This window comes from Pinus tabuliformis, chromosome 5_1 (assembly GCF_031772625.1).
Source record: "Pinus tabuliformis cultivar Carrire ecotype Pingquan chromosome 5_1, CPIR1, whole genome shotgun sequence".
Classification (NCBI taxonomy): domain Eukaryota; kingdom Viridiplantae; phylum Streptophyta; class Pinopsida; order Pinales; family Pinaceae; genus Pinus; species Pinus tabuliformis.
Genome location: NC_142305.1, coordinates 607,801,130 through 607,824,807, shown reverse-complemented (window position 1 = coordinate 607,824,807; position 23,678 = coordinate 607,801,130). Strand labels below are relative to the sequence as shown.

Here is a 23,678-nt window from a genome sequence, read left to right as displayed (position 1 = left end):
TTAATTACATACATATCTTCTTCCATTTAATTACACACATGACATCATACAAGGAACATAAACATGCCACATCTATTTAATTACACATGTGTCCTCTTACATTTAATTACACAACTAACATCATACAAGGAATATAGACATGTTACATCCATAAAATTACACACATGGCATCATATAAGGAACATAAGCACGTCACTTCCATTTACTTACACACATGGCATCATACAAGGAACATAGGCACATCACTTCCATTTAATTGCACACATGGCATCATACAAGAAACATAGGCACATCACTTCCATTTAATTACACACATGGCATCATACAAGGAATATATGTGCATCACTTCCATTTAATTACACACATGGCATCATACAAGGAACATAGGCACACCACTTCCATTCAATTACAAACATAGCCCCTTCCATTTAATTGCACACGTGGCATCATACATCTATTTAATTACACACATAGCCTCTTCACACACGTTACATCATACAAGGAACATAGACATGTCACTTCCATTTAATTAGACACATGACCCCTTTCATTTAATTACACACATAGATCATATAGAGGATCATAAGGAAATGTTGTCCTTCGCACATTGCATCATATAAGAAACATACACAACATAGAAATGTTGCTTACATACACATAACCCCTTCCATGCACTTTCGTTCCATTCAATTACACACATGGCCCTTTCCAATTAATTACACACATGGATCATAACCCCTTCACATGCATTGAATCATACAAGAAACATAGATAACATAGATGACACTTCCATTTAATTAAACACACGACCCCTTATAATTGCTTCCATATAATTAGGCACATAGCCCCTTCCATTTAATTACACGTGTTAATCTTTACATTTAATTACATAGATAAGTCATATAAAAAAAAATTGTTCTTCACACAATATATATATCTTTCACATCATTACATCTATGATACGAAACACATAGTTCCATTTATGATACGAAACACATAGTTCCATTTAATTATACACATGACCCCTTCTAACCGCTTCCATATAAGTAGAGATATAACCCCTTCCATTTAATTACACACTTGAATCTTTACATTTAATTACACATATATCATACAAAGAAAAGTTGCCCTTCATTCATTTCATAGATGTACTTCACAAACATTACATCTGTCGTACAACCCCTTCCATTTAATTACACACTTGAATCTTTGCATTTAATTACACATATATCATACAAAGAAAAGTTGCCCTTCATTACATTTCATAGATGTACTTCACAAACATTACATCTATCGTACAAAAAAACATGTACAAAAGCTTCCAGTTATTTAGAAGAATGGCCCATTTCATTACACACATGATTAATACAATAAAATGTTGCCTGAAGCAGCATTTATTTTCAATTGCAATTGAATATATGGGAGTTTACCTCGGCGTCAGTGTGGGATAATGGCCGGGACAGATAATTATTAGAGGAGTTATAGGAGTGTAGGCTCGATCTCACGGAAAGAGCTTGGGCTCCTCGAATTGGTTAAGATGCATGACCTTTTTCTGCTCTTGAGCACTGGTAAACCTGCCTATTTATCCTTCTCTCTTTTAATCAAAAGCAAAGTGGTGCCTTGGTTAGTTGGGGGGTGCGCTGTGGTTGCATCCAGGGCCTTTGTCCTGAGTGGGATTGTATTTCGATTTTCGAATGTTCCTGGAGGTTTGCAATGCTATTTTTCTTTCTTGATTGTTCCCTGCTCAATTTCTGACTTCGGTTTCGGCTAGGTAGAGCCCTTGTGGTTTCATCAGGCTCTGTTTCTCCCTTCTTTCGTGCAGGGCATTTTCATTGATTTCTCTGGGGGAGGGGTTTCTCTTTCCCCTTATTACTAGCAGTATTCTCAACATGGTTTTTGGAGTCTGAGTTCAGAGCTTCCTCCAATTGAATCCCTGGTCTTAGACATCTCTACAGCAAATTAGACTGGCGTCATTGGAGTTCCAATTTCATATCTGATATTGCAAAACATTCGTCATTAGATGGATTATATAGAATTGCAGGAAGAGGGCATCGAGGAGAAGTGAGGAGAGGCAATTCAAGGAAATAGAAATTTTATTATAGGATAATCAGGTAACTTTACAAATTGTCACAATAATGGGTACTGGCTCAATACAAGTCTTAAATCTTTGTGCTGGAACTAGACTGCAGCGTGTTCTGCACAATTGTCATCAATTTGTCCAAACTAGAATAATCTAGACTGCAGCGTGTTCTGCACCATTGTTATCAATTTGTCCAAACTATAATAATCTAGACTGCAGCGTGTTCTGCACCATTGTCATCAATTTGTCCAAACTAGAATAATCATGTGTATGCACCATTGTCATCAATTTGTCCAAACTAGAATAATCATGTGTATCTTATTAGGTTCAATTTATCAATTCCAAATGTAGGGCTCTTAGGGAAGACTTTTTCTTTCTTTCTTTCTTTTATTTTTTTGGTAATTAGGCTGAGCCTAGAATGAAAATACTATCTAGGATGCTATCACTAACCAATAATAATATTATCTATTAGTATATCTATTTACTAGTAGGATGCTATTATTAACAATTGTTTTGGTTAAACATGGGCATCCCTTGAGATAGTTTAATTTAGCCAGTAATGGTTTCATTTTCTAACCCCTTTCACTAAAGTCTGAATTTGAGACTTCAGTGTAGACTAAATTCCACTCAAACCTACTTATCTACACCTAACAAACTTATCTACGCCTCAAGGAAGAAAAATTCACCCACTCTGTAGAAAGAAATTGTCATCAGCCAAAACAGTCCAAGTTGAAGCAGCCGACCAACATAGCTTTTATTAAGACTATGTTTTTTGAATAGTTAGTTTTTTAGGTATTTTTTTTAAATTTATACCACCAATTTCTTACACTGGAAGCAGTGGTCATTGGCCTTATTCGGCTATAGCTATAGGATAGTAATTTGTTCTCCTTTAAAGCACTGTTTAAGACTTCTGAAAGGAGAGTTTGAAAATACAGTTTAAGACTTCTGAATGGAGAGTTTTGATGTTATATTTGCTGTGAACTGCAGCATTTTGCTTAACCAAATGTCTCCTGGTTATGGTTAAAACCAAAAAGTTAAACCTCAAGGTAATTGAATTTCTACATGTTCCAAAAAAACTTTCGCAACTCCAGTATTTGATGGCAATGGAACTGATGGAAAGAAGCAGAAAAATGAGGAAATGGCTGTTTATGAAAAAGAAACTTGATAAAATAACTCTTTCAGTTCTATTTATAAGAAGCCCCCCTGAAAAGCTTTTAGTAGTAATGAATATGTCGAAAGTTTGGAAGGACTTTCAAAAAAAAAAAAAAAATCCCTGTTGCCAGAATCCATCCTGCACAGTGTTTTATGGTAACAGCACCAACAAATTGAGCACTACACTGATCAAGTTTTCTCATGGAAGTGAAGATTTGGGTCTGCCTTAGGTATCTAAACCTAGAACATTGCATGAATGTTTAAATTTTATTTACCTTCGATGACCACAACTTTGCCTTCTGCAAGAAAACAAAATGGATAGTATGAAAGTTGCAAAAATCAGCAGTCTCAGGCTTTAGATCGAAAGAAGAACCTGGAGATGGAAAACAAACTAATCCTTCCAAGTTACGCAGGTTTCGGATTTGTTTTGTGATAGCAGCAAGTGCTGTCTCATGGAGAAACCAAAAAATTGTTCCGGGAAACAAAAAGGATGAACTAATGAAGAATTTCGAAGTTTTGGGTCACAACTCTATTAATCAGGGAGAAGTTTATCTCATATGCTCTTCTGACGCTCTTCTGAACCCGGTTTTTCTACAAATGATGATAGGCATTAGTTTGCCGGTATGGGAATTGTTTCGCATCAGTATGAAGGAGGTCTGGGCATCCAAGCCATATCAGTCTTTGTCTTTCTGAGTTTATGTATACAAGATCTTTATATATACCCTTAATATAAAGCTATGATGTTTTTTTCTTGTGAAAATGAAGAATTTCGAACTGCCTTCTGGGTGCAAGGAAGTCTTCTTTGATGTTTTTTTCTTGTGAAAATGAAGAATTTCGAACTGCCTTCTGGGTGCAAGGAAGTCTTCTTCGATTGTTGTAGATGAATCATGAGTTTTCGAAATAAGTGCCTTCTGGGTGCAAGGAAGTCTTCTTCGATTGTTGTAGATGAATCATGAGTTTTCGAAATCGATAGCTATAGATCATGGATTTCAATGTGCACAGTAACATATGCCCCACCATGTGGGAATTGCAAAATTAAGATGGCGGAGTTTAGACGAAAAAAATTGACACCTACTCTGGATATAATCAGACGTTTCCACAATACTCTGTTATCAACAGAGGCAATTAGGAAAAGAATGGCGCCGCCCGGACTTGAACCGGAGACCTTCAGTGTGTTAGACTGACGTGATAACCGACTACACCACGGCAACGACTGGTACAAGAACGATACCTTTAAACAATTAGAGAAATTACTCCACGGTATCAATTGGAGTGAAAATCAGGCCAACATCATATGTGACGGCGACTCCTGCATTTAAATGGGTGAGAAATGACGCCGCCCGGACTCGAACCGGAGACCTTCTTGCATTGAAATGGGTAAGAAAATGCTCAAGTCTGAGACATTAAAGCAATTAGCGAAACTACACCACGGTAGCAATTGGAGTGGAGGTCATGTAACAGATTAGAAAAAAAAATTCGTATGTAATAGCGACTCCTACATTTAAATGGGTAAGAAATGGCGCCGCCGGGACTCGAACCGGAGACCTTCAGTGAAACTAGACCACGGTATCAATTGGAGTGGGGTCATGCAACAGATTAGAAAAAAGAAATCGTATGTAACGGCGACGCCTGCATTTAAATGGGTAAGAAATGGCGCCGCCCGAACTCGAACCGGAGACCTTCAGTGAAACTACACCACGGTATCAATTGCAGTGGAGGTCATGTAATAGATTAGAAAAAAAAATCGTATGTAACGGCGACTCCTGCATTTAAATGGGCAAGAAATGGCGCCGCCCAGACTCGAATCGGAGACCTTCAGTGAAACTACACCACGGTATCAATTGGAGTGGGGTGATGCAACAGATTAGAAAAATAAAACAGTATGTAACGGCGACTCCAGCATTTAAATGGGTAAGAAATGGCGCCGCCCGGATTCGAACCGGAGACCTTCAGTGAAACTACACCACGGTATCAATTGCAGTGGAGGTCATGCAAAAGATTAGAAAAAAAATATCGATGTGTCGACTGACATGATAAACAACTACACCACAGCACCAACTGTTAGTGACTTCTTGCTCATATTCAGGTATGGAAGCTTAGTTCGACATAGGTATTGTGTACTTATTTGTTCCCTAGCATTAATCAGTTTTAATGGAGAAAATATAGGTTTCGCTGGAATTCGAAATCACAAAACTTGATTTTGCTAAAATGTTGGTAGTTGCTCGTATGCGGTCTACGGTGTCCCTTAACAATTATACCGCCTTACTGTTCTTCAACATCAATCTCTCCTTTTTTTTGGTTGCAATTATGTCAACATTGGCATCCACACTTCCTTTCTCCACTTTATTTTTCGTCAACATTTTCTGTGGTCAGTCGTAGTCGAGTTTGTTGTGTTTTGCAGGGAATTAATGGCGCCTAGGCAACGACAACCGTCTCGTCGAGGAGGCGCTCTAAGGTCTTCCTCCTCCAAACACCAAAGTGTCTTTGGATGGGAGTCAGTCGCCCACTTTTTCGAGGCTGCTCCATTGTAGGCCATGAAGGAAATTCTGGAGCTGGAAGTTAAAGAATTCCGTATTCCGCCGTATTTTTCAGACTTTGAGATTAGTGGAGGCTGTCTCAAATGGGTTCCAAACCTGGAAAATTCAAGAAGAGACGCCTTCATACTGTATCGTCCTTCATTGTCAGTTGGAGACTCCGTTAAATCTGGTTATCAGGAATAAACAACTTGATAACTACAAATTCTTTGTAGGACAGGAAGAAATAATGAAATAATGTGTGATGAAAAAGAAACAGTTATCAATACACCCTCTCAATTCCATTTCAGCGAACTCATCTCTACTGAGAATAATTCCCATATTGTTAGCTCTCCAAGATCTAGTGGTCATCCTTGACTAGACTTTTTATATTTCTGCTTTACTACTTATGGGTTTATGGTATCTATATTGTTTACTGTTTTGTTATACTTTCTAAGTTTCTAGTACTTTTCTCAGGGCGTCCAAATAATAAGTTTTATATAAAGAAAAATAATAAGACCCACTGTTATAATGTTTTCCTATGTTCTGAGTCATATAAATTCCAAAATGATATTAATTTTGGTTTCTATAACTAAGACTTTTAGTATCAATATCACTTTCAGTACTATTAGCCTTGTTGGCATGTGGTCCAATTTCAGTACTATTAGCCTTGTTGGCATGTGGTCCAAAATGGATCCAAAACACTCTTTAAGTCTTCGAAACCTTTTTAAAAATCATTCAAAAGATCAAAACCACCGCATGAGAAGAGCACTAAGAATGGCGGAAAAATATTATCGGGAGGAAAAAACCCAAGGAAACAATGAAAAACAGAGTATCGGAGGTCTGAACAGTGAAATGCACAGTAGCCGTCAGATCTGGCCGATCAACAGTCCAGATTTGATCGGCGGATTGCAATCGGCTGATATCGGTGCAGACCATATAAAACTTGTGATGGCGACTAACGGAGTCAACTAGGACCGTCGATCAAGTGCGCAGATCGACGGCCCACGTTGCATTGCAAGATCACTATTGGAAAATACAAATTGCGCTTACATTGGCCCGGGGCATGAGCGATATGCAATTGCAATTAATTGCATCGCGATATCGCAATCGGCGAACACAATGGAGCAGGCATATACATATATATGTATACGCGCGATGTGATTAACAGGACCCGATAGATATATAACCATTATTGTATAAGATTTGAGATCCGCCGAAAGACATTTTTTTGTGTATTTTGCATATTTTCGTTATTTAACAAAATACAACGAAACAACGCCGATGCGATCAAACCCAGACCTGAAGGGGTTTGGGAATGAAAATACATAATATTTGAAGTCCGTCATGAGCCATTTTTAATGTATTTCCAATGTTTTAATGTATTTCTAAAAAACAAAGGGACAGGCCATTTGCGACATGCGACAGCGATTGGGGACGAACCCGATAGCTCTGTTTTGGCTCTGTTCGTATTTTTTAACAGTCAACAGGTGAACTAAAATAATGGAATATATGGTCGTAAGGGGAAAAACAACAGCGCAACACAACCGAACCAACAGAAATGGTCATGGAGCATCGCTGGCACAAGCGAGCTACTTGACAGCGCGGAAAAATTACCAGAATTTGGTTACTCTGCTGTTAGAAAAAGAGACCTCCGAGCTCATGTGTGTCTAGTCATGGCATCAAGTCGTTAAAAAGACAGAGGGGATAGATTAATACCTCTCGAGCCTTAGAGTGTTCGAGAACATTGTAAAGCCCTATAAATGGTTGAAAGTTCAAAGTATCAAGGGTTCAACTTTTGGAGACTGTGGATACTCTGTTCCTTCCAGCATCTCATCTTCATTCCAGTAATACAAGCTTCTTTTGTTGTTACATGTTCAATTCTCATTTTCTCCTCTGTTCTAAGCTTGCACTTGCATAGGTTATTCATGTTTTCTTGTGTCTAATTCCATATAACTGTCATCTTATCTTTGCGTTGATAAATTAGATTTGCAAGCTTCATTTACTTTCTGTAGCTAGCCATTCATATGTGTTTATGTATGTATCTGCTGGTACAATTAGGATTCTCCATCTATCCATTGAATTTATAAACTATTGAGCATTAGTGGTCTAAAGCCTTGTCAAGCTAAGGGTGTTCATGCATGTCTTGAGTGAAAACAGAGTTGAAACAGTCATCTGACTTGATCCAAACCATCATTCATTCCAATAGTTTTGAAAACAATATTGAAGATTTATATGTTACCAGGCATCTCTGAGCTACAATCTAGGAGAGTTTCCTAGAGTGCTAACATAATTGGCATCGTTGCCGGGGAGAGGAAACTGAAGCTCAGCTTCCCTGGGGAACGACATAGATCCAGCTTTGATGATAGACAAAGTCTGGACACTATTTCAGTTGTAATCATCTATCTGGCGACTCTACTGGAGGACGAACCTCTTGGCGACTCCACTCCATAGTGTTGGCTCAGTTTGTGAGGCATACTAGGAGAAATCCTCAGAAGCCACTAGCTGACCCAGTACCTGACCCTGAAAAAATCATCAAAGAAAGAAAGGCGTTGTAGAAAGGAGCATCAGGTTCAGGTAACTCTAAACAATATTCTATATCTCTTCAAGAAAATCCTATAATAGAACAAATACATGTTGAGAGTATAGCATCTAATACTAGCAGTGAAGAAAAAATCTCAGAGACTCATACAGCTCCTTCTTTAGGTTCTCCTTTTGTTAAAAGCCCAAAGGAAACCTCTCCCCCTATCCATCATACTCCTTTAGTCCTATCAGTCACTCCTCAACCCTCTGTCATTGAGACTCCCAGCGCCCTTATAGCCATCACAGCTATGGTAGGACCACAAGCACCTACCAAAATGGAAAGAATCATAGCTACTAGGTATGGACCTCTGGTACTGCGCACTCCTTTGAATGCCATGCCTACTGGAGAATATTAGAAGTATAGGCCTAAGTTCACTGGGACTAAAGGTGTTCCAGCTGAGAAACATCTTCAATCATTCTATAGCTATGCTGATAACCTGGACGTTAGTGAAGATGATGTATGGATGAGAGTCTTTGTCCAAAGTCTAGATGGAGAGGCTAGAAAATGGTTCAGAGAACTGACCCCAAGGTCTATAGCAGATATTGAGACTTTAGATAATGCATTCCTAAAGCATTGGGGGGATAAGAAGGATCTACTCTACTACCACACCGAGTTTGGAAACTTAAAGAGGGAAAATGGTGAGTTTTTGTTTGATTTTAATAAGAGGTTTAACTGCATGTACAACAAGATACCAGCTGAAGTAAAACCCACCACTACCTCTGCTAAACTCACCTATGCCACTGCCTTTGATTCTGACTTCTGTCTACTATTGAGGGAGAGATGATGTGCTACCTTGGCTGATATGCAGGATGCAACCTTAGAAGTAGAATCAAACATCATGGTTGCAGAGAAGCTCAAGGGGAATGTTGATAGAAGGAGACAGAGGGGTGAATCTTCATCATCTTTAGATCCCAAGATAGATAAAATTACCAAGATGATAGAGTCATTAGCCTCTGAAATCTCCAAATTAAAGGTTGAACAACACCCTGGGAAAGGAAGAGTTCCTAACACCTTTGCTCCTAGAAGTCCAAATCCATATAGAAGAACTAATGAGCAGTTGCAGATTCTACAAAGAAGCAAATATGCCAATGAAGACCAAAGGGTGAAGACCCTTTTCCAGAATGTAGTCATGGAAGAAGAGCAGTTTGAAGAAGATGATGGGATCCATTGTATGGAAGACAAAGGCAGTGCCTCCTTTTTTACCTTAGCTGCCTATGAAAAGTCATTATTCAATGACCAGATTAGACAAGAATTGGATGGTGAAGCTGTTATGCAAACTGATGATCAACATAGATATGATCTGAGGTTGAAGATGAATAATTCCAAGGAAATTCCTGTTCAGAGAGTTGTTGTCCCTGCGATACAACAAGCTAAAAGGCAGAAACGACCAACGGTTGATCCCATCATCCTCAAAGCTCCAGCTCACGAGGTAAGAGGCCTTGACAAGTATCCTTCTCCTTTCAGTTTTGAATCAGAAATTCAGAAGCTAAGCATACCTATACCTCTGATTGAACTAGTGAAGAATGATTCCTTCAAGGGATCTATCCTCGAGGCCCTTGAGCCTAAAGCCATCCAAGCCTCCACTGACTATATAAATTTGCAAGATGACAAACCAACTGTTGTTCTTAGCCCAATGATTGAAAATTGTGATGACGACTCCCCATCATTCTATGTCTCTTTGACTATTCATGACAAAATCCTCCACAACTGCCTTCTGGACACAGGGGCCAGCGGTAATCTAATGCCAAAGGCTGTCATGGATGAGTTGGGTCTTGACATTACCAAGCCTTATCATGACCTGTTTTCTTTTGACTCTAGAAAAGTGAAATGTTTGGGATTAATCAAAGACTTAGCCATTACCATGTCTCAGCTCCCTATGAAGAGCATGATGATAGATATTGTGGTAGCAGATGTACCACCCAAGTTTGGCATGTTGCCTTCTAGAGGCTGGATCAAGAGATTAGGTGAAACATTGCAAAATGATCTGTCATATGCTATTGTCCCAGTTTTTGGAGGTGAGGATAAGAGATTATACAGAGAAGCTTAGTTGGCTTATATCATCAGTGATGAAAGGAATCACACTAATCATCTCATTTATGTTGTCGACACTGATTTTGGAGCCTGTATTCTTCATATTGAAGAATCCTAGTTGACCTCCATACAGCTTAGGAAACCGGTTTGCCAGATCACAGAGGAAGAAGGCCCGCAAATTTGGGACATGTTCTTTGATGGAGCTTGCTCTAGGGAAGTTGCAGGGGCAGGTGTAGTCCTTGTGTCCTCCACACAAGAATGCATTCATTTATATTTCAAGTTAACTTTTCAAGTCACAAATAACATAGCAGAGTACAAAGCCTTGATATTGGGCTTAAACGATGCTAAAGAAATGGGCATCAAAGGTCTGAAGGTGTTTGGAGATGCAGACCTCATCATTCAGCAGGTCAACAAAACTTTCCAAGCAAAGCATCCAAGGCTGAAAGCATACAGAGATGAAGTATGGAACCTCAAGGGTTCTTTTAATAGTTTCAGCATTTCTTACATCCCTAGAATGAAGAACCAGCTTGTTGATTCCCTTGTTGTGTCTGCTAGCACGTTTATTCCTCCTTTACCTCATAAATTGACTTATGAAGTTCAGGTGAAATATAGACCATCTCTATCTGACAATGTCAAACACTGGAAAGTTTTTGAAGATGATGATGAAATTAATAGGTTTTTACAGGTCATTGATGAATTTTCTGAAATGCACATTGACCAAAAAAACAAAACCATTGAAGAATGCAACCAGTCCAAGCTAAAGAACGAGATTGGTCAAGATAGCATTGTTTAGCTGCCTAGTAACCATATACCCAAAGGATTGGTGCCCCTAGAAAATATGTTTGATCATAATGATGTACCTTATAAGCCTGCCAAAAAAGAAAATGAGTCTGCTATTCATAGACATAATTTAGGGAGTCTAGCCCATCCGAAGTACATAAATATGTCCACTCACTTGTCTTCTGCCCAAATTTCCAAGTATTGCACCCTGATGAAATAATTTGCTGATATTTTTGCTTGAGAGTACAGTGATCTTAAGACCTATGACACCAATATCATTCAGCATAAGATTCCACTGGAGAAGAACACCATCCCTTTTAAGCAGAAATTAAGACCTATCAGCCCTCTTTTATTGCCTTTAATTGAAAAGGAAATCAAGAAGTTGTTGGATGCCAAGATCATAGTTCCCCTAAGGTATTCAAAGTGGATAGCTAACCTTGTGGTAGTAAGAAAGAAGAATGGAGAAATCAGGGTTTGTGTTGAATTTATGAATCTGAACAGATGCTCTAAAAAAGACAACTACCCCCTGCCTAAGATGGAACACTTGCTGAAAAAGTTTCTGAGGCTAGAGTCATGTCTTTCTTAGATGGATTTTCAGGTTACAATCAGATTGTTGTACATGCAGAAGATCAAGAAAAGACTCCCTTCACTACTCCTTGGGGCACTTTCATGTACTCCAAGATGCCTTTTGGACTGATGAATGCTGAGATTACTTTTCAGAGGGCCATGGACATAGCCTTTGTGGGAGAGAATGACAAGTTTGTCTTTATTTACCTTGATGCTATAACAATCTTTTCTAGCAGTCACAAGGACCATTTGCAGCATTTAAAGAAGGTGTTTCTAAAGTGTAGACAGTTTGGAATTTATGTAAACTCAAAGAAGTCACAATTATCTCTAGAAGAAGGCAAACTTCTAGGACATATTGTTTCTGTTGAAGGTGTGAAGATCGATCCAGCAAGAGTTCAAGCAATTCAGACATTGCCCATCCCAAGGTCAAAAAGGGATATTCAATCTTTCCTTGGTAAGATTAACTTTGTCAGGAGGTTTATTCCAAACTTTGCAGAGCTAGTGAAGCACATCACTTCCATGCTGAAAAAAGGATCAGAAATAAAATGGACAGATGGTGCAAGAAACTCTTTTGAAGCCATCAAACAAGCTATCATGGAAGCTCCCACTCTAATCAATCCAGATTATACCAGGGAGTTTTATATCTTCTCTTTTGCCTCTTATGATACACTTGCAGCAGTTCTATTGCAGAAAAATGATGAAGGGATAGAGCACCTTGTGGCATTTTTCAGCAAAACTCTGAGGGATATTGAACTAAGGTATGACCTTATTGAAAAATAAGCTTATTCTCTCATAAAATCTTTAAAGGCATTCAGAATTTATATTCTGCATTCCAAAGTGATTGCATATGTACCTTCAGCCTCAGTAAAATATGTTTTAACTCAACCAGATATTGATGGAAAGAGAGCTAAATGGATTGCAAAATTCATAGAGTTCAACATAGAGGTGAAGCCCACCAAGCTTGTCAAAGGCCAGGGCTTGGCTAAGCTTATGGCTGAGGAGAATTGCAGTTTGTTAGACATCAATTGCATGGGTTCAAATTTAGGTGGTGAGCGAACAAAGGAAGCAACAGAAGAGCAAGAGCAGAATCAGTTTTTGGCTGAAATTCTAGCCACCTATGAATGGTATTTCGATGTAGTTCATTTTTTGCAGAAGCTAGAAGTCCCTCCAGGGCTTAGCTCAAGTCAAGCCCAGGCCATTAAGCTCAGATCAGCCAAATTCTGCATTAATAAAAACCTGCGTTATTGGAAAGACCCATCATGGATCCTCTTGAGATGTCTAGACAAAGCACAATCTGTGGAAGTCATGCACCAATTCCATTCTAGCATTTATGGAGGGTATTATTATTGGTAAACCACAACCCACAAGATCCTGAGAGCTGGGTATTATTGGCCTACTCTGTTCTTTGATGTGTTTTATTTTGTGAAGTCTTGTGACAAATGTCAGAGGTTTGCGGGAAGGCAAAAACTAAAATCTCCGCCCTTGAAGCCAGTGCACGCCAATGGTCCCTTCCAGTAGTGGGGCTTGGACTTCATAGGTGAGATCAATCCACATTCCAGTGGCCATCACAAATGGATCTTGGTAGCCACTGATTATTTCACCAAATGGATTGAGGCTATACCCACTAAAAATGCTAATCATCATGTTATCATAAATTATTGAATGAGAATATTTTCACTAGATTTGATTGCCCAACCAAATTATTCATTGATAATACAACAACTTTCAGGGCAGAAGAATTGGTGGACATGTGTGAAGCCATAAGCATTCAATTGGTGCATTCTACCTCATATTATCCTCAAGGCAATGGCCTGGTCGAATCATCTAACAAGAGTCTTGTAAAGATAATCAAAAGACTGTTGGAGGACAACAAAAAGCGCTGGGATTCCAAGTTGAAGTTTGCACTATGGGCTGACAGAGTTATCAACAAGAAGTCCATAGGAAATCCTCCATTTAAGCTGGTTTATGGCACTGATGTTGTTTTTCCTATCCAGCTGATCCTCCCTGTGGCCAAATTCTTGCAAGAAGAACATGATGAAGAGAACGACATGGCGAGGAGAATGAGTAACTTGGTTGAATTACAGCAGATTAGAGATGTAAGTATGGGGGATTTTCGCAGTGCATTATATTAGATATCATTTTTGGGATTCAACTGCGTTAAGTAAGTCATTCAAAGTATGACCATTTCCATGAGAGGTAGTCGTAAAGTGACTAATTTCTCATGATTTTTGAATAGTTCACTTAGCACTCATTGCATCGGGTGATGCTCACAGGGGTGAAGAAGTGGGATTGAAACTAGTGAAATGTGGAGAACGAATCACATAGCATCAATCATCACTTCCGGGGCTTGCACCCGGTAACCAGGACTTCCCAGGAGGTCACCCATCCCAGAACTCCTCTGGCTCAAGCGCGCTTAACTGTGGAGTTTTTCCCCACAATTAGAGATGGTTGAGAAGTCAAGAATTCATCAGAAGAAGATCAAAGAAACCTTCGATAGAAAGGCAAAAATGGACAGTTTTCAGGTTGGTGATTAGGTTCTCAAATGGGATGCATTGAAGGAAAAGAAGGGCAACCATGGTAAATTTGATGCCTTATGGACGAGACCGTTTGTCATTGCTCAAGTTCAGATGAACAATACTTTCATTCTGCACAATTTGGAAGGGGAAGGTGTTTTTTATGACCCAGTTAATGGTCGATTTTTGAAACTTTACTTCATATGAGGCTTTAAGGCTTTAATATTGTAATATGTTTTTTCAGTTTTTGTTTTCTATGTAAATAAACTCCATGCCCAATGGAACACTAGGAGATAAGTTTGTTTTGGTTGTTACTGGAAAGGCAGTAGTTTGCAGTTTTTGAAACCTCACACGGAGGCTTTCATCCCCAGAAGGAGCCAGTGTTAGCCCTGTTGGCATGTGGTCCAAAATGGATCCAAAACACTCTCGAAGTCTTCGAAACCTTCTTAAAAATCATTCAAAAGATCAAAACAACCGCATGAGAAGAGCCCTTAGAATGGCGGAAAAACACTATCGGGAGGCAAAAACCCAAGGAAACAGTGAAAAAATAGAGTATCGGAGGTCTGAATAGTGAAATGCATAGTAGCCGTCAAATCTGGCCGATCAACGGTCCAGATCTGATCGGCGGATCGCAATCGGCAGTGGCGATCGGTGGATATCGGTGCGGACCATATAAAACTTGCGATGGCGACCGACGGAGTCAACTAGGACTGTCGATCAAGCGCACAGATCGATGGCCCATGTTGCATCGCAGGATCACTATCAGAAAATACAAAGAGCGCTTACATCAGCCTAAGGCATGAGCGATATGCGATTGCGATTAATCACATCGCGATATTGCAATCGGCGAACATAATGGAGTGGACATATACATATATATGTATGCGCACGATGCAATTAATAGGACCCGATGGATATATAACCATTATTGTATAAGATTTGAGATTCGCCGAAAAGCATTTTCCTATGTATTTTGCATATTTTCGTTATTTAATGAAATACAACGAAACAACGCCGATGCAATCAAACTCGGACTTGAAGGGGTTTGGGAATGAAAATACATAATATTTGAAGTCCGTCATGAGCCATTTTTAATGTATTTCAAATGTTTTAATGTATTTCTAAAAAACAAAGGGATAGGCCATTTGTGACATGCAACAGCAATTGGGGACGAATCTGATAGCTCTGTTTTGGCTCTGTTCGTATCTTTTAACAGTCAACAAGTGAATTGAAATAACGGAATATATGGCCGTAAGGGGAAAAACAACAACGCAACACAGCCAAACCAATAGAAATAGTCATGGAGCATCGCTGGCACGAGCGAGCTACCTGACAGCGTGACAAAATTACCAGAATTTGGTTACTCTGCTGGTAGAAAAAGAGACCTCCAAGCTCATGTGTGTCTAGTCATGGCATCAAGTCGTTAAAAAAACAAAGGGGATAGATTAAGACCTCTCGAGCCTTAGAGGGTTCGAGAACATTGTAAAAGGCCTTAAATGGTTGAAAGTTCAAAGTATCAAGGGTTCAACTTTGGGAAACTGTGGATACTCTGTTTCTTCCAGCGTCTCATTTTCATTCCAATAATACAAGCTTCTTTTGCTGTTACATGTTCAATTCCCATTTTCTCCTCTGTTCTAAGCTTGCACTTGAATAGGTTATTCATGTTTTCTTGTGTGTCTAATGCCTAACCACTGTCATCTTATGTCTGCGTTGATAAATTAGATTTGCAAGCTTCATTTACTTTCTGTAGCTAGCCATTCATATGTGTTTATGCATGTATCTGCTGGTACAGTCAGGATTCTCCATCTATCCATTGAATCTATAAACTATTGAGCATTAATGGTCTAAAGCCTTGTCAAGTTGAAGGTGTTCATGCATGTCTTGAGTGAAAACAGAGTTGAAACATTCATCTGACTTGATCCAAACCATCATTCATTCCAATAGTTCCGAGATTGATATTGAAGATTTATATGTTACCAGGGATCTCCGAGCTACAATCTAGGAGACTTCCGTGGAGTGCTAACAAGTACCATGATTGTTCTCAATAACATATCTTCATGAAATCTCTTTGGTTTCCCTTAATAATATAAGAAGAAAAAAAAATAGCTATAATCGAAAGTGATGATAAAGAAAAAACATAATGCTTGAGGTAACTTAGTGGAAACCATCGGGAACTAACTCTATCATGAAGGGAATAATCATTGGTCCATTAAAAGTGTTGTTTAAATGGTGCATTAAAATTTTATTTTTATTGAAATTTCGTGAAACAAAAAATTACATAGAATATAGTTTTGGCTCATGATAAGTCGTTTTAGGATTTAAGAGTGTGTTTTCCTTTCCCTCAAGATATTTAAAGTATCGACTTTTAGGATTTAAGAGTGTGTTTTCCTTTCCCTCAAGATATTTAAAGTACGAAGAAAATATATTCTTAAAACTTTGCCATTTTGCTTTATAAAATTATATTAAATATTTGATTTTTGTTAAAATTTATTTACTATTTCTTAAGTAAATAGGTAACGGTAAATAAGTTTTATTTATATTATTTAAAAATATATATATTTTTATTAATAATTTGAATAATTTGAAGTTTATAGGTTTTGGATAGATGGTGATCACGTGTTTTATTAAGGTATTTTTTTGATGTGAAGTCACCGGTTCAATTCTCTGTCTAGATCGGGGTGATATATTGGACATGATGAAGATGTAGTCCTGCCAAACTTACAGGAAAAAAATAATTTGAAAATAAAATTAATGATTTCCATAATTAGATAGGATATATAGATTTTACAAATTCCAAAGAAGAATTTATCATTAAATGAGATGAAAATGTTTGGAGTCAACTAACTTTGTCATGAAAAATATAGATTTTTCTAATGCATTAATGAAGCAAACAATGCATAATAGTTTATATTTAAGGTCACAAAGACAAACAAATGGTGATTCAATTAAAAATGTATAAAACAATTAATTAAAAATGTATAAAACAATTAATGACGTTTAGAAGTATTCCATCTCACTATATAGAACAAAAGAGAGGAGAATACAAATATTTGATAATACATTTTAGTATATGTGAGTTGTACAACAATCCTCTCACCACCTCTTGTCTTCATGTAGATGCATCTCATGGTGTTCAATCTTTCCTACCCAATATAGATGAGATGATTGGAGTTAGAGAGCCATATCCTTCGCACATAGGTCCAATTATGGGTCCAATAACCTGTAGACCTTTGCATGGTGTCAAGTTGAAGTAATCCAAATACTGCATAACATAATAGGAATGTGGATGAAGTAGATGAGAATGTTTTGACCCATATGGCTTTCAATGACCCACATCTTTAGTGGGATCTCGTTATAGTTATGGTCGCATAGGAGGGCTACCATGATGGCATGTTGTTGCAATGTCTTAATGGATGAACGAATAATGGGACATTGATCTATGTGAATCTACGCAATATTCACAAAGGAAGGCCATTTGAATAATGGGATGCGTTTAATAACTTCCTTATTTATAGTATTTGTTTCCATATCTCCCTCCCATTACATTTTTTCTTTGATACTTTTATGCTAGGTGTTCTATGTTGTTATGATGACTAGTAAGGGTTTTAGTTAGGGTTTATGTTTCATTTTATGGTGACTTTATTTTTTATGAACATTTAATATTTTACAAATTTTAGTTATAAATGTTTTATTTATTTATGGTAATAGGTCTAAATTTTAATCTAATTTAGTGTCTGGTGAATGAATTAAAGTGATAATTACTAGTTAATTCTACAATTATACAAGAATTGGTAGATAGAATAAAGTTGTCTTAACTTACTAATTTTGGTGAATGAAGTAAAGTGATAATTACTAGCTAATTCTACAATTATACAAGAATTGGTAGATAGAATAAAGTTGTCTTAACTTACTAATTTTGTGATTCTACCAGAATTGGGGAGAGGCATTTGAGGTACTTTTGGCAAGATACAACTTTTCCTTTTTAGTATTGAAAAAAACAACTCCTTTTTAATATAAACTACTATTCTATACATTAAATAAATATTTTCAAAATTCTTACTAAGAGTCTAATCATAATTTAAATGTTTTCAAAATTTTTACTAAAAATCTAATCATCATTTTGAATGTTTGATTTTTTTTTCTTATTATAAAACTAATTATAATTTTTAAATTTTAACTTTTAAACCAATGTCAGATACAATGTGACTTGTAATGCCGATTTTGATAACTAGGTTAATTAAATATTTTTATGTCTTTTCTATAAAAAGATTTGGAATTAAAATTATAAGGATATTAATATTGAATATTGAATATTGAATTAAATAAAATTAGTTTAATTTATTGATATTAATATTTTTTATTATAAAAATTTTAAAATTAATTTAATTTATTGATAATATTTATTTATTTATTTTTAATTTAAAAAAGAGATAAATATATATTTCTATAAATAATTTTCCAACTTGATCCTCTTATTTTATTTGAATTAATAATTTTTTTATTTTTTTTAACAATTCTTTTATAGACACGCTAACAAGTTTTTATTGTGATCATACAAAATTTCATATTTCACACCTTTCCATAAAGAATCTATTTTTTTAATATTAAATATCCAAATAGAGTTAAATGTCTTTATGACATCTTTCAGATAAATTCCAATTCCCTCTAAATTTATATTGTAGAGATATTGCTTCCTTGCATCTAGTTTACTACCCATACCAAATCCTCAAAAACTTGAAGCTTTTGTATCTCTAAGTTTGAAGCCAACTTCAACGAGGTCTTTAAAGCTAAGAACTTTTCTAAGTTATTTGTTGCTCCTCCACAATTTGTCTTAAAGGTAACATAACATTCATTTGTGAAGTACAAAGTTCTTCCCAAACCACATACCTCAGTTTATTCCTTTATCAATAAAAGATTCACCAATCACTTGAAAAGTTTACTATCTCAAATCAACTTTTATAATGCTGAAAAAAAGATGTGATTTTAGAAAATGTTTGAAAGGTTTGTATTTGTTCCTCTTTAAAAGTAGGGCATTTTGATCTATCTAGATTCCCCATAAGATGAGGAACTATAGATAACAAACTTTCTTCAATTGCACTCCCATGAAAACTAGGGTCTAAAACAAGTTTCCATTGAATGTCCCACCCATAAGTAGTCCCTCAATTTCAACCATTATTCAACATCCTTCTTGGAAAGCGAATAATGAACAAGTAGAAGTGTTATGTCTTCCACTTCCTCCCTGCACAAATAACATATATTTGGCCCTTAAATTGGCACTTCCAAAAGAAATCATGGGTAAATACCTTGTTTTTCATAATTAACCACATAATTCTCTAACAATTAATGGGTGAATTCACTTTCTATATATGTTTCCACCACCACTAGATAGCTAAGTCATCAGGCACCATAATGACTTGATAACCCAAATTTGTTGTATATTGATCTCCAACTTTATTGCCAACTCATATTTAGGTAGATGGAAGCTAATGACGCTCTCCCATGACTTATTAGTGGCAAAAAAAATATATGAAAAAACAACAATTTGTTAACTTGGAGGGATGATTTGAGCTACTCAACAATAAATCTGAATATGGTGTAGAAATATGAAATGTAGAGAAGTGAATTAGCTTTCCAAATTGTGTATAACATGTGAAATTTGATATTTTCCTAATAGCGGTATGTTTCTTTCATGCAAAATATAATGCATATGCTTTTGTTAGTGCTGACCTTTAGTACCTAAATAATAGAATTTCCTTAAACAAAATTTGAAAATTTTATAGAGCACATTTTTGCACAACTATTTTTTCAAAGTTCAGGTTGTTAAAATAAAAATAATAATAATAATAAAACTAACTAAATTATAAATTTATTTCAAATTATTATCATTATTATTACATAAAAAAATTAATTTATAAGTTTAACATATATACATTTGAAGAAACATGGAACAAGATTCTTATCCATGGAGATTTACCCCCAATTTATCATGAAATTCTTAATCTGTAAATATATTGTGTTACATTATCAAAATTTACAATTCCACATGTGGAGAAATCATAATTCATTTCATATGACACTTATTTATATGACTTTTATTTTAATTAATCAATTTAATTAAAAGATCAAAAAGAAAATAACTACTTTGGAGATAAATCTCAACCTTTGATTTGTGTATACTGCCAAGAGTATTCTAGAATATTATAGAAATAAACTCAATAAGAGAGGAGTTTTTTTCTCACAATTAGGCTCATCCAACATCTAATTCTTTATCAATGTTTTGTTCTTCATTAATGGTTATTATTCCTAAGGACTACTCAACATGTGATCAAGGCAAAGTTTTGACTTTATCCTTCTTTTATACAATTCAAAATTGAAGAATTTGATCTTCTAACGCAGAGCCTAGAGGAGAGGAAATTAGACATAAAAAGAAAACATTAAATTTTATTAAATTGATTTCTCCAAAACTTGCATATGCAAATGATTTACATGGGTATGTATTTAGGAGGAAGAGAGCTCTTGAATTTTTCAAGAGAGAATTCTCTTTTTAAGTATTTAGATGAAATTGAGAGAAATCCTCTCAATTTTAAGAATCTATCCTAATTACTAGAATTTAAGAAAATCTAACAATTTCTTAAAATCTTCTATAGTTTATGAAAAAATTTGCAAATAAAAAATGCTCCCACATCATTTTCATTTTTAAATATGAAAGGAATTTATTTCTCATCATTAATCAGCTAGGCTAAAAATTACTCCACAAAAGTGATGATGGAAAAATTTTATGTGTAATTTTCCATATAGAAATGTCAATTGGGTTTTTAAGAAAATAATTTTCTAGCTGACTATTTCTTTCTTGGTCAATGTAACATACACTGATTTTATTTTCAACTTAATATATGCCCACCATGCATGCATATACATTAATAACTTTACCCAAGTTAGAAAACCTTTTATAAACACCTTTGAATTCTTCATCTTTCTTTTATGCAGTGAACACATGAATCTATGTGAACTTAGTTGAGAGGGGCTCTATATGCTGATGGTTAAATAACTGGTTTGCAAAAATTTAAGAGTGGGTATATATAATCTCGTTCATTTGTTTATTGGTAGGGTGTTTATTGGCAGGGTATTTTGGTGTAATTTAATTAGATTGTATTTTTAACCTGAAAATTATGGAAAATTTGGCAATATTTTGATAAAATCTGACAGGGATTTTTGTAAATCCAAATTACAAGTATCAAACTTCATTATTATCAAATTTTAAGATTTTGGGGTGTCCTAGAAGTTTTTTTTTTTATGGTGCTAAATCTATTTCCACTATCAAAAACATATTCGAACACAAATTACAAGTATCAAATTTCAAGATTTTGGGGTGTTCCAGAGGTTTTTTTTTTTAATGGTGCTAAATCTATTTCCACTATCAAAAACATATTCAAACATTGCTACTGCAAGATTTCTTGAATTTTTTTTGCTAAAATTCCCACCACTTTTAACTATCCAAACAAATTCTCCACCTTTTTAAACAACACTATTAATTTTTTTTTACACAAATTCCAACTACTTTTAACTTTCCAACCCATTCTTCAACCTTTCTAAACAACGCCCTTATTTTCAATGACACATCAATACATTCAGTCCGTAATTACACTGTGGAGAAAAACTCGGTGAAACTGCAAAATTCGATTCCGTTTAGAAGCAGCCATAAATTTGGTCCACTCAAATTTACGTATCGTTCAAACCATGTTCACGTATTGTTCAAACCATGTGCACGTATCCGCTTAGACATTAAATTTCTCAACATTAAAATCCGTGTGAGTTGCACAAAACGATATATATTACCGTAGTTGCTGGGTAAACGTCTATACATCAATTATAATTAAAACAATGATTTAGTGTTGGTTGGTGAACGTCTATATATATATTAATTATAAATAAAACACTGATTTGATGATACATTTTATTATTTTTTTTTATTAAAATTAAATAAATTAATTTAGCCATATAACTCAATAGGATGTATTTTCATATGATATATTTGTTTTTAATTAATCAATTCGATAAAAACTAGATAATTATAAATTTTAATTTTTGATCTATGATTACTATTAAAAATAGGGTATTTTAATGAAGGTACTATCCAATTAATAATTATTGATAATTAAATTAATATTTTGGAAGCTCATATTCCAAAATAAATATAACCATAGATACAACTAGCATTTGTACCTAGAGGTGCAAAAGAACACCAATAGGAAGAGTGGGGAGTGGGGATGTGGAAAGCAATAATAAAGCGAAATATATGGAGAATAAGTGGGGAGTGGGGATGTGGAAAGCAATAATGAAGCAAAATATATGGATAATGAAATGCAATAAATTCTAAACACAAAAATTATGAGGTATCAAGGTAAAGATATCCACCTTGGGAAATATTGAGGTAGCCACTATGACTCAAGAGCTAGCTCAAATCCCTTATGTGTCACAAGAGATGTACTCTGTACATTATGCCTTATTATTTGGCTATTTTGAAAAGGGGGAATGACTTAATAATCAACACAATCAAAGTTGTTTCAAACCATCAAAACAAATTTGTTTGTAATATATATAAGCATGTAAACAAAAAAAACTTAAAATACATAGAGATTGATAAAACTCTAACTTAGTTGTTATAAATATAATAATCTAACTTTGATTTTAAAAAATACTATAACAAACATTAACATAAAAATTTAATCGAATTATGAAAAATTACTAAAATATTTATTCAATTTTAAAGGCATATTTCATTTTCCATTTAGGTTTATTATTAGAATCATAATAATATAAAAGAGTATCAAGTAGTTGTTATATTATTAATACAATAGTTATGTAAAGTCGAGTTTAATTATTTATTAAGTGTGTTTTGCAACTTCAAAGCATTAATTCTACTTTACTTTGCTTTTACAAGGTTAAAGCTATATAACTCATTAATTTTAAGAACGTCATACACTGATTCATTATTAAATATATTAATGTCAATAAAATTACAATTTAAGATGATTTGGTTGTAAAATGATTTGATATCGTATTGATATTAACAATGGTACAAACCACAAAAAATATTTGGAACATAACTTTAAATAATACTATAATGTAAAATGATCAAGTTACATTTATTTCAACAACAATACAAAGTAAAACAATACTTTCCATTGATATTGATTCAAATATAATATTAAATGTTTTAATGCGCTGATTTTAACAATGTAATTATGAAAAATATTTAAATACAATAATTTGCACAATCATATAATGTAAACATAATCCAATTCACTAATTTTAATGTTAATGCAATTTAAAACAATCAAATACATTAACTTCAATACATGCTCATTAATTTTATTAATAATATGATGCAAAAAAAACTTCACATTTATTTAAGAAAGATTATGTAATAGAGTAAAAGGTTTAAAAAGCACATCAAC

General features: G+C 35.2%; 1 non-coding gene across 1 annotated transcript; it reads right to left on the bottom strand.

Annotated features, from left to right (window-relative positions):
- Positions 1-4,369: 4,369 nt before the first annotated feature.
- On the bottom strand, positions 4,370-4,443 carry TRNAV-AAC (transfer RNA valine (anticodon AAC)). The gene has a single exon. It is a non-coding gene; the product is annotated as a tRNA-Val (tRNA).
- Positions 4,444-23,678: the final 19,235 nt, after the last annotated feature.